Source organism: Ascaphus truei, chromosome 6 (genome assembly GCF_040206685.1).
Source record: "Ascaphus truei isolate aAscTru1 chromosome 6, aAscTru1.hap1, whole genome shotgun sequence".
Classification (NCBI taxonomy): domain Eukaryota; kingdom Metazoa; phylum Chordata; class Amphibia; order Anura; family Ascaphidae; genus Ascaphus; species Ascaphus truei.
This window is the reverse complement of record NC_134488.1, coordinates 87,960,295-87,972,659: the sequence shown is the minus strand read 5'-3', so window position 1 is coordinate 87,972,659 and position 12,365 is coordinate 87,960,295. Positions and strand designations below refer to the sequence as shown.

Here is a 12,365-nt window from a genome sequence, read left to right as displayed (position 1 = left end):
GCTACTGCGCAAGCGCGTTCACCCGGGGCTCCTGTCTGTGTCCTGCTATGCGCGGGACAATAGGGAGGGACTTAGGGTTTCTGTCTCTTCCCCTGCCTTCCCCTTTTCTCATTGGTGGTGCGTGTGCACCAGGAAGACGTAGGGACGGCGCTGATGGGCGCGCGCGCGCGCCCGGCACGCTCCCCCACCCCTGGGACACGCTCTGTGGTCACCATGGTGAGGAAGCCTTTGCTGGCTCTGCGCAAGCGCGTTTTAGCTTGGGTCTTTTCCTCTCTTTGCTGGCTCTGGATTGCGTGTGAGAGGCGGGGGCTGTGTGTGGGGGGGGGGGGGGGGGGGTCGCGTGTGTACGCTTTGGTGACCCCACACCAGAATCTCATCGCCCAGATTACAGGGAGGATCCGAGATAAGGTTCAGGATTGGTAAGCCAATTATTTCTTACTCTTTAAATATGTTAATGATGATGGGCTGTGCATGCCTTGATAAAGTGCTCTGTGTAGCACGAAACGTGTTGGTAGGGTAATGCCTTGCCTTTTTTCCTTCCATGACTATTAAATCTTTTTATGGATAACGCACTTTCTTCCTAATTTTTCTTGTTTGGATGATTCCGGTTGTGCTCTGCCACTTCTCTCTTCTATCTGCATGCATCTCCAAGGACGGAGGCACACCTAGAGGTCTGGTGGGATCAACATGGACGCTGCAGCGGATTCGTGAGTTTTTCCTGCTTGCTACATGGTTATATCATTATTTCATCAAGGGATTAGGGTACTTTTTATTGGGGTGATCTTCAGCCTTTGGGTTCCTGGACAATTTGAGTGCCATCTATGGTGGTTTACCAACTAGGATACCACACCCAGTACACCCCCCCCCCTGCAATCAAGAATATATCCCAGACCTCATATAGGATTCATCATACTCATAATATTATCATTATAGCTGTATACAGTCCTTAGCACAACACATTATACTTCTGTAAAAGGTATGTACAACCTATATTAGTATGCTAGAACATGCATAACACTTAACCCTCCTAGGGTCTAGAAATATGACATGAACCAAAAAATACTATGCAGAAATATGTATATAAACCACGAGTACTCTATATCATGAATGATGAGCAAGTGATACCCAAAGTGGGCTATAGTTCGTAAGCAATTTAAAGCTTTAGTAAATGGGTCCTGAAAAGTCCAATGTTACAGTATAGTGCTGTATACTGTAATACAGTGTCCAGAAGTGTCACTGGATAAAATGCTGGTAGATGCTGCCCCACGAGGATAACCATTCCTATGTGAATATAACAGAGACAAAACAAGAAAATGGGGTGCATTGGGAGCATATAATAGATTTTTTTTAATGTGAGTAATCAAATGTTCATAGTACAATGATCAATAAAAATAGAGATTAAAAAAAAAAAAGTTTGCCTGTAAGTTTCTTCTGGTGTGTAGTCCAATGTGGAAGATGGTGTTTATTTAAAACCTGTCTGTCGTCCTTCTATTGGTGCCTGGAGTGGGAACTGTTTCTGGAGCTGATGTGTTTACCACTGCTGGGCTGCTGACTCAGGGGGTATCCTGCTTCTTCGGATGGAGTTGTTGTGTAGTGGCTGGCCTCCTGGATGTCCGCGACTCGCCCTCCGTGGTACCGTAAGTGACTTTGTAAGGTAATCCGTCCGGTCTGTGCACTATGGGGTTTCCCTTGGCTGCGAGAATCTCACTGTTACAGTAGGTAGTGTGAGAGCTGTCTCGTTACACCACCTCCACCACTTGTTCTCACCACCTTCAGGCCAGGAAAAGTGAGGATTTTGTGAGAAACTCGCCATTCTAGCATTCTAGAGCCGCGACAGGCCTCGATAACCTAATTGCGGCTACTAGAATTGCACGAGTTTCAGAACCTGCCGATAAGTGCCTTATCGCCGCTCACTCTGTGATTTTGTTTTTTGAAGTCTGACATTTTTGGCGATTCATTATTTTAGCCCACACTTATCAACACTTACAGAATTGGAGGCATTTTGGGCGATAAGTGCTCAATAACTGGCTTATGAACGCTTAGTGCATAGGTTCCATTGTCTGCAGTATGCCCACCAAATAGTGTATGGTTTTTATTGACATGTGACTATATTTCCCATGTCTATGAAAGAGGTCACTTTTGCAAGTGACAATTACAAAACCATGTGGAGGTTAAAGGTTAATGTATTTGTAGATTACATCCTAAACCTCAGTGTTTAGCGTGTGTCTCCAGTGTAAGAGGTTAATGAAACTGGACTACCAAATAACTCAAATGTATACAGCAGAATTTCTCTCTCTGATGTTACAGATTACAACATCTGGTCTCATGAATATGGTAATGTGAACAACTGTTTTCTAATGAGAGGAGAAATATCCAGGACCTGACAGAACAGGAGTCCTCTGTAGTACAATTTATGGTACAACCATCATTAAACAAATAAAACTATTAAAAAATGTACAGTATGATGAGTATTCATAGCATTAAAGCATCAATACTACACCCCCCTTTTTTCCTCTTCTTATCTGTATATGTAAACCATGTATAATTCTACATTCTTACCTAAACTGGCAATCATTTGGTACTCCTGTTATAAATCTGTAAAAGTTCTGATTGTGTGCCTAACTAAATGGCTGCCTTTCAGATTCAAGCAATCCTTCAGTCAGTGTAAGGCTGGGGCCATAGAGGGGGTAGCAGGGCTGAGGCGCGCTGACGCTGAGGCTCGCCTGCTGAAATCTACGCGATTTCATGCCCATGCAGGCGAGCCAGCGGGCGCGATCGGGAGGCGGGGGGAGACTGAGGGAGGCAGGGCAGTGACGTCGCTGGGCCAATCGCCCGTGACGCACTGACGTCAACGTCACGGCGCTGACGTCACGGCGCCGTGACGTTGACGCTGCTCCGCGCTGATTGGATGTTTTCAGCCGACAGCGCTCTGAAAAACAGTTTGGCTGTCGGCTGAAAAATCCAGCGCCTCCGCACGCCTGCGGACGCTCGCGTGAGCCCCCTCTAAAGACATCCTCATGGAGGATGCAGGGGCTCAGCGCGGAGCGTCCGCACGGCTCAGCACAGACGTGCCTTCTATGGACTCAGCCTAACTCAGCAGCTACAATGTTTCCTTTTATTACTACGGTAAGATTATCTATTGTTATAGTTTACTACTCTCACTGCTGGGAATATTGGCAACAAATTATGATAAACAGGAAAGTGTTGCAAAAATCTTGCAGTGCTTGGGAGTTGGGCTAAAACCTGCTATCGAACTCATAGGATGCTTAGTATATTAAAACTCATTAAAAGTTGCATTAAGAGTTGAATACAAAAATAATTACAAATAAAACAGCCACTATTATCTAATACAGCGGTGCGCAAACTGGGGGGGCGCGAGATTCGCAGCGGGGGGAGAGGGGGCGCGGGCGTTACAGAGGGCCTGTGCGCTTCCCGAAGGCACTTAAATTAAGTGCCGGGGAAGTGGCGAAGGCCTCTATAAACTGCACTTACCTTGCTTCTGTAGATGCGTTGCCATGGCAACGTGACGTCATGACGCTGGAGGCAAGGTAAGAGGCGGGTGGGGCGCGGAGAGAGGGCAACAGCCGTCAGGGGTGCGCAGGGGAAAAAAGATTGCACTCCCCTGATCTAATACTACAGAACTGATTTTTTTTTTTTTTAAACCCCCATAAGATTTCACGTTTTGCTGCTTTAAGTCTAAATCAAATAGTAATAAGCAATTCAAGGGCTTTGGGTAGAGTTGTAGTTAACTTCTGATGCTGGCAAAGTGTATGTGTGGTGCAGGCGATTATACCTTTCATGGACAGACAGTCCTTTGTGGATGAGGTTGTACCCAAGCTTTGATACCTTTTCCACATGTAGTGACAAATACACAGACTTCAGCATATACATTATTAGCCTCCACGCCAGCTAAGCAATTACAGTAGATGAGCAATGAGAATCAGGGCTGGCTATTACAGTTTTTCTTAACAACAAAAGCTATATTACTAGGGAAAGTACACAAGACTGGGTGGATGTCCTAACTGCTCTTTCTAGAGAGATGATAAAAAGTTGCTCACATGGGAAAGTGTTTATGCAAATGTATCATGTAGGGTTCGTTTGAGGGAGTCAAATTTAATACCATGATAACTCAAAACTGGCACACAGCCTCTCCAAATCCTTCTATATTAGCGCTCATTGGTATGTTACAGCTATGCAGTGTCTTGTAATAAAGAGAACTGTAATGTTAACCCTTTATTGCTTTTCAACGTGTTTCCTGGTCCCTTTGGCAGGGAAGGGGTTAATTCAGTTTTCACACAAACTGGTACGAGTGTAACATAAAATAATGTTCAGCTTAGAACAATGTCCCTAAAGCTGCGCTTATAGTCCTGGCTAAGGCGACACGACGTCGTGACGTCATCAGCCGCCGTTGTCACAGCGTTTTTTGCCTATAGTGTAGGAGGCGAGATGGTGACTGGGGGGCGTGATGGGGGCATGGCCGTGAGCGGTTTGCCCTCATTGGCTGAACCGCTCACGTGCACGTTGACGTCACGCAGCGGTCGCCGAAAAATCTATTTTTTATTCACTTCCAGCATTCGCGACCAGGCCGTCGCACCTACTATAAGCACACTTGACGGATTCAATACACTTGTTTTGACGCAACATCACGTCGCTGGGACTATAAGCGCGGCCTAAGTCTGTAAGTGATGATACAGATTTCAAATGAAGGCTGTACTGTATGCAGTCATCTCCAAAGATATCTCATAGAAAATAATTCACGATAAAGCCAATGCTATGCAAATAGTTTTACATCAAATTACTAATTCATACTGAGTAGTTGCAACAACACTATTTAGTAATTAAATAACACCTTGAATTTTTTATGCCAAAAGACATTAAAATTACATTTTCTGCAACTGTATCATTTTGAATTATATTAACAACACAGCCGTTTGGAAGATGCATTTTTGTTTGTAATTGCAGTTTGCGCCCATCATTCTTATCCTCATTATGTAAGGCACTTCACTGACCCAAAGCCTGGATTTTAAAATCTCAGTGACTTTATGGTAGGTCACAACCATATTAATAAAGAGGAAACCAACAACAAGCCTGTGTTCCTGTGAGCATGAGACAAGAAGGACAACCCTTTAACACAGAAAGAAATACTGGGTACCCTGGGATGAACAGTAGCCTCTGGGAAAGGAATAATGAGAAAGAGAAAAACATTCAAAATACAAGAGGGGGAATGTACATGTTCTTAATTCAGCTATGGAAACGGTATCCAATAAATTGCAGTATAGTCTATTGAAGAGCACCAGATTTAGAAAGTGTACTTTAAGAGGACAACGGGGTTTTTGGTTCGAGATGAGTTCTCTGCTGCTTCAATGAGTCATGAGATTCAAATTGCTAAGGACTGTAAGCCAGAAGTGTCATATAAATGAACACGGTGTGATTCCCTTTTATAATTCTATGTTATTGTAGTATACTTGATGCTCAGTGTAGTTCCATCACCTGGATTCCTACACACATTATGGAGACATTGAGTACAGGTACACACATTTCATTATCTAGAACAGGGGTGCGCAAACTGGGGGGGGAGGGAGGTTTTTTGGGGGCGCAGCAGTTACAGAGGCCCTCGCTCTTCAGCGTAAGGCCTCTGTAAACTCACTTACCAGGCTTTGGTCCGCGTGTTTCCATGGCAACGCCGCCTCAATTGACGCAGCGGGGTCATGTGACGGGACCCTACGATGTCATTTGATGCCGCATTAAAGGAAAGGGGGGCGCGACCCAGGAGGAGGGCAGCCAGTTTGCGTACCCCGGATCTAGAACATCTGCAGGCATGTAAAAAATATTCACAATATATACTGATATCAATGTTGCATAATAAGTGTTACTCTAAAGACATATGTTACGTTTTGTGAACAAATACAGCAACTAAGGGGGTTACTTTAATTTAAAAAATACCCATTTTTCCTCCTGTGAAGGTGCCCTGGGTCGTCATGGTGTCTGCATTAATGGGCCAATAAAACAATGAAAAGTTGTATTGTTTATAATTGAAGTGACTGGTGACAGTGTACAGATGTAGCAGTGATTTGACCTGATCTGGCCATGGTATCTTCAAAGGGGGCATCATAAAAAATCCTGGGTCATCTCTGGCCAGCAAACAGAAGTGAGAAGAAGGTCACTATATTACTTATTAAAGATCCACCGCAATGTACGATAATTTAAATCTGGGGCAATTGACAACGATAAGAGATACAGGACCAGATCCATAAAAGGTTGCTAATGATAAACATTATAATATTACAAACATATTTAATGTTATTGTTTCTTATGTATAATTCCGCACAAAATAAATAGAACGCACGCATATATTTGAAAAAATGCTGTATAAATAATGTCTTTACCAATGTTATGAATATAATTGCAGGATATATTAAGAAGTGCACCCTACAGTACTTTTATTTTGTGTTTGTCTGCAGATGTTATTTACTGCAAACTATATTGTCGCCTTTATTAATAGCCACTGCAGTTCATGGTGTCATTTACATGTTATCTGACAGAGCTTATTGGGAGATTAATATACAACGCATATTATGCACTGATTACTAATACTGCTCGACTAGCAAATTCCTGTCCCTACTGTATGTCTACCCTTTGGGATATAGCCTGGCTCAACACTTGATTTGTGATTGGTATAAATTACATTTCTTCCGTCCACTGGTTTGATCTTTTTTTTTCTTCCATAGCCATCTACATACTTTTCTTTTACTTGTGTCGTTTGCCATTTTCTCAGGATGTTGGCTCATATCTAATTTTTGTCAGCCAGGCATGTCCTGGCTGTTAGATTGGCAAAAACCTTGCCCTCATACTTCAATATCTCTTTGATACTGTATGTTACTGGAGGTCTGGTTTAATTAATGTAGCCTTGCTAATTTTAACCTTGTGTGTCTGAGCTGAGAGCTGCTCTTCAGTAAGATATCTGCATCTCGGATATATTGTAGTAAGGCAAGAAAAGTAAGGGAATGAGTAAGTACTATGATGCCTTTTATTGGATTAATAGATGATGAATAATCCTATGACGTTAAGGAAGCTTGTAATTCATCAAGTATAGCTACTGGTGTGGTAACTTAGGCCAGGTCCCCGCTGGCTACTGCAGAGCCCACTGTGTCGGACACTGCAGGGATAAGAGCTACCCCACAATGGGGCCGGGCCGCTGCGAGGGAGGCGAGGGGGGGGGGGGCGCCGCGCCGACAGAAACTCCTGCTCTCAAGAAAATTGAGATCAGGAGTCGCGACGCAGCTCTAGGCCACGCCCCCGGCGGTTCAGCCAATGAGGGCGAACCTGCCGGGTGACATCATGGCAGCGCCCCCGTCACTTCTCCATCACGCCCCCCCCTGTCTTTCCCCATGCAGCTCACTGCAGACCGGGGGCTCAGCTGCACGCGCCGCCTGCCTCGCAGACGCCTGTGCAGCGCAGCCGTAGCAATTTTCTGTTGGTCCAGTAAAAGGTATTGTACCATACTACCTACTCTTTCTCCTTCTCCTTCTTTGTCACATCACTACATAGAGGAAAGGACCAACATGGCTTCCCACCATTCTTTCTCTGATATATTGTAAAAATTGGTTGCTGACGTGTAGATGTTGGAAGTATCTTGCATAGCATAAATTACTAAGTGACTCATTATGTGGGTTTGAAGCTATTTCGAATCCCTTTACCACTTTGCTATCTTAACACACATTTACTTTTAATTGTTAAATTTTGAAATAGCATGTTTTGGGTGCCCATATTAAACCACAGCAGGAAGTAAACAAATATTTTTGTGAGTTAAAATTAATACACGTTTTATTGTGTTAGTCCAAGTAAATTTTTAAGAATAGTTGTAATCTGGACTTTTAGGTGGATTCAAATATTTAAGATGCTCAAGTGAGTATTGCAATTTGCTTTGTCATAACCAAAACTTTGTTCCATTGCTATCAGCATGGATCAATACACCAATAATTGAAGAGGTTTGACCAGGGCCGTCAACAGGGGGTGAGAGCTGGGACAACTGTCCCGGGCCAGGTGGCTACGAGGAGCTCAGCTGGCTGGTGTTGGAAGTTGGGCCTGGCCAGAGGGAGATTGAGGGAGAGTGGCCCGAAAAGCTTGGGAGAGAGTGAAGCTCGGAATGAGGTCCGCAGCAGCTGGGGGAGAGTCGGGGCACCAGAGGCCTGAGACCATCCCCAAGGTAAGTGTGTGTTTTGTATGTATTTGGCGGGTGTTTTTTTAAAATATGTATTTGGGGGTGGTGGGGGGGAGGGGGGTGTTTGTATGTATTTGTATGGTGATTTTTTTTGTATTTTGTGGGGGGTGTGTGTGTGGCTGGGGGGAGAGGGAATGAGTGTGAGAATGGGGAAGGGGGATTGAGTGAGAGGTGGGTAATTGATGGGGTAAGAGTGAGAGGAGAGAGGGGATGTAAGAGAGGCAGTGAGGCAGAAAGGGAGCAAGAGTGAGACGGGGGAGAGAAATACATGTGAATAGGGGCTTTAAATAGAGGACGGGGCTTGTGAGGATGTGAAATGAGGGGGCTTGCAAGACCTGCAGACATAGGGGGGGCACCAACACAAGGGGGGGGGGAACCCTGGCGAAACTCTAGTCCTGGACCCCGGGATATCTGTTGGAGGCCCTGGGTATGACTGAAGGCCTCTATGAGTACAGATTAGGATCTGCTCAGAAATCTCAGTCCTGTGTTTTACTTCTACTGAAAGGATACAAGGCTCTACCTACAAATAAAATTAACTTCCTTCTATTAATTTCAGTGACCTTAGATTGTAAGCTCTCCAGGGCAGTGATTTACTTTCCTATTGGCTGTTCTTATTTGTTGCACTTATTGTATTATCATTCCTTGTACTGTATTGGAATGGGACTAGTGATGTACCGAGTACCCGGAATTACCCGGTACCCGGCGTTACCTTGCGGATTTTCAGCTACCTGGAAATTACCCGGACCTGGCAACTGAGAAGTGGGCCCGGCGCCAGGTAATACCCGGTGCCGGGTAATGTCAGGGTAGCTGAAAAATACATAATTACTTACCTGCTGTCAGCAATGGAAGTCGAGGAAGACCTGTGAGGAAGCCCGCGGCGACATTTAGGCAGGTCAGCAGAGGTCCTGTGACGGTGGCAACATCAGCAGTGTGCGTTCAGCCCGCGTGGGGCCTGCAGGACTCCATAGCACTGTGAGCTGGGGAACCATGTGACCGCAGTAGGAGCAGAAGCGTTCCTATTGGACAGCCAGCTGTCCAATAGGAACGCTTCTGCTCCTACCACATGGTTCCCCAGCTCACACTGCTATGGAGTCCTGGAGCTCCCGCACGGGCTGAACACACACTGCTGATGCTGACACCGCCCCAGCACCTCTGCTGACCTGCCTAGATGTTGCCGCCATCTTCCTCCACCCCCAGGTAAGTGCCAACCGGGTAAACAGGTACCCGGCCTGGTAGATCGTGTGATTTTGGCCGGGTACTCGTTACCTGTTTTTTTTTTTAAAGTAGGACCCGTTCCAACTCTAAATGGGATATTTGGCAGTGGCTGGTTCACCGCGACCAAAATCCCCACCAGCGTTCCTCCACAGACAGACCCTACGCCGGAGCTGATCCGCCGCTGGAATCTTCGCCGCTGGCCGCTTCTAAGGTATATTCTATTACTGTTTAGAGTAGGGGTTTGATTTAAGGGGTTTTAGTGCTACGGGTAGGGGTTTAATGTAAGGGTCTCACCAGTTAGGGTAGGGGTTTTTAGGGAAAAGGCTTAGGGTAGGGGGTTTAGGCAGTTACCACATCAGTGAAATGGCTGACAGCAGGTTTCTGGTGGTGGCTGAGTCGCAGCGAAGCGCCAGCAGTCATTCGGTCCTGGCGAAATGGCCGCGACCAAATGTCCTAGACCAGTACGATATTGTCTCTCTTGTACAGCTGTGGGCGCTATATAAATAAAGATATACATACATATCTTGGACAAATCACTTTATCTCCCTGTGTCTCAGGCACCAAAAAATAGATTGTAAGCTCTATAGGTCAGGAGCCGTGACCGCAAAATGTATATATACAGCGCTACTTACACTGTCAGCGCTACACAAGAAAAAAACTATTATATTATTATAAGAGAAAACCTCATGCATAAAAAAAAGTTTATGTGTATTCACATTTGCAGGTGCAAATTTTCAGCTCATATCCCATAAAGCCTCACTTAAATCAAGCTTACAAATAACGTACAAATATGCTTTTGGAATATCAGAAAGCTGATTGCCCATTACATTATTTAAATGCCTTTTAAAACAGAACATTAAAACTCTAAATATATATATACATATATATATATATATATATATATATATATATATATATAGTGCAGAATAAATGAGTTCTTCAGTATTCGGTGATACCTTTTTTATTGGACTAACAATTTATGTCATAGGACAAGCTTTCGAGAGTTATCCTCTCTTCTTCAGGTCGCAACTGTACTAACACAGCTATTTTCTGCTATATATATATATATATATATATATATATATATATACACAAACACGTATTGCTCACAGTAATGTATTCATTTACAGACGATTGCACTGTCTGCTGCTTTATGACCAGAAGATGCTGTCCCCTTAAATATCTATATATTTTGCTGCAATCAAACCTCTGTACATAAAAACAGGCAACTTAGATAAGTCCTGGTTGGTATGATTATTTAATCTTTTTCTCTGAAGGGCCTCTCTGCATTGCAGCTGTTCTTTATTCTGCTTCTATCAATGCCTTAGTTTACTCAGACTGCAGCACCTCATTCGCCACTTATGTTATTCCAGATCATAACATGCTCTTAAAGATAATTTTCCTGCTTACCCGAAAACCTGGTCAGGGACAAAATACAACATGTCCCTGGTTGTATAAATAATAAACAAAAGTACACATTCACAGCCTCAATGCTCATGTACAACGTCTATATACCATATACAATATAGCTACTGTATAAAAAACATATACATGAGGGTTATTATTTCAAATTAGGGCTGTAATAGGCTTTTATTTATAGGGTATTTTTGGGTGTGTGTGTGTATATATATATATATATATATATATATATATATATATATATATATCAACTGTAAATATTACTGTATATTCATTTGCATGTCTTAGACAGGTCTGCAACCCTGTCTTTCACCATTATCACCCAGCACACAGCACTTTCACTGCAGCAAGGGATTCTGGGAAATGACATGCAAATGAGCACACAGTGCCACCTTTTATCTCAAGCTCACATTACATGAACAACCCTTAGCCAATGCATGCTGCTTTAGACACAGCTTTTAAGCAAGGGCTTGTGAGATGCAAAGCCAGTAAACCCACTCACAGACATGTTTCAACCTTGATGGGTATCATCAGTGCGAGGTTGGTTGCTGGCATTTGCTGGTTTGAGATTAAGAGTAGGTAATCACCACACTTATTAAGGTTTTGGTGGGTAAAAAAAAGTGACAAAAACCCTCCACAGTATAGCATATAGCAACTGTAAATATTACTATATATTCATTTGCATGTCTTAGACAGGTCTGCAACCCTGTCTTTCACCATTATCGCCCAGCACACAGCACTTCCACTGCAGCAAGGGATTCTGGGAAATGAAATGAATATACAGTAATATTTACAGTTGCTATATACTTTACTGTGGAGGGTATTTGTCACTTTTTTTTACCCACCATAACCTTAATATATATATATATATATATATATATATATATATATATATATATATATATATATATATATATATATATATATATCATAGAAAAAGAACTCCATAATAATAGTCACTGGTGTGGGTGCAGATCCTATAATGAAGAATAAGCAATACGATACCATTTGGAAACGAAATCAGCAGGCAGCACTCCAGAATTGAGCAAACAAGTGTATTGAAAAAATAAACACAAAACCAACGTTTCGGTCCACGACAAAGGTCCTTTTAGATGTCTCTGTCACAGCGTAGGATCTTATGTCCCAGATTTAAGGCAGGAAAGTTAGTATATCTCTATTCGGGTTTATTTACAAGGATAAATAATACACTAACAGGCCCACCATCCCTTTAAGTCAAAACAAAATCCTAAAATAAACTCTACTCCTCTTAGGACACTAACTACACATTCAGCTTCAACCCTTACTACCTGGAGGGACAGCTAAGCTGGTTACCATGCCAAACAGGTACTATTATAACTGAACTTATACAGTCTCTGAACACAGCAATAAAAGGTTTTGCTTATCTGTTACTCCAGGTTTTGGAGCAGATGTCCCCGCTTCAGCGCGGCCTCGCGTCATTCCTGCCTAGGGGAGCTCATCCCCATAAGAGCTCAGAGAATCTCTCCTCTGT

The 12,365-nt window shown here is 43.4% G+C and overlaps 1 protein-coding gene across 8 annotated transcripts in view; it reads right to left on the bottom strand.

The window, feature by feature from the left end:
- Positions 1-12,365, bottom strand: part of CAMTA1 (calmodulin binding transcription activator 1) — a 1,668,879-nt gene that overhangs the window by 163,700 nt on the left and 1,492,814 nt on the right. The gene's annotated exons all lie outside the window — the stretch shown is intronic.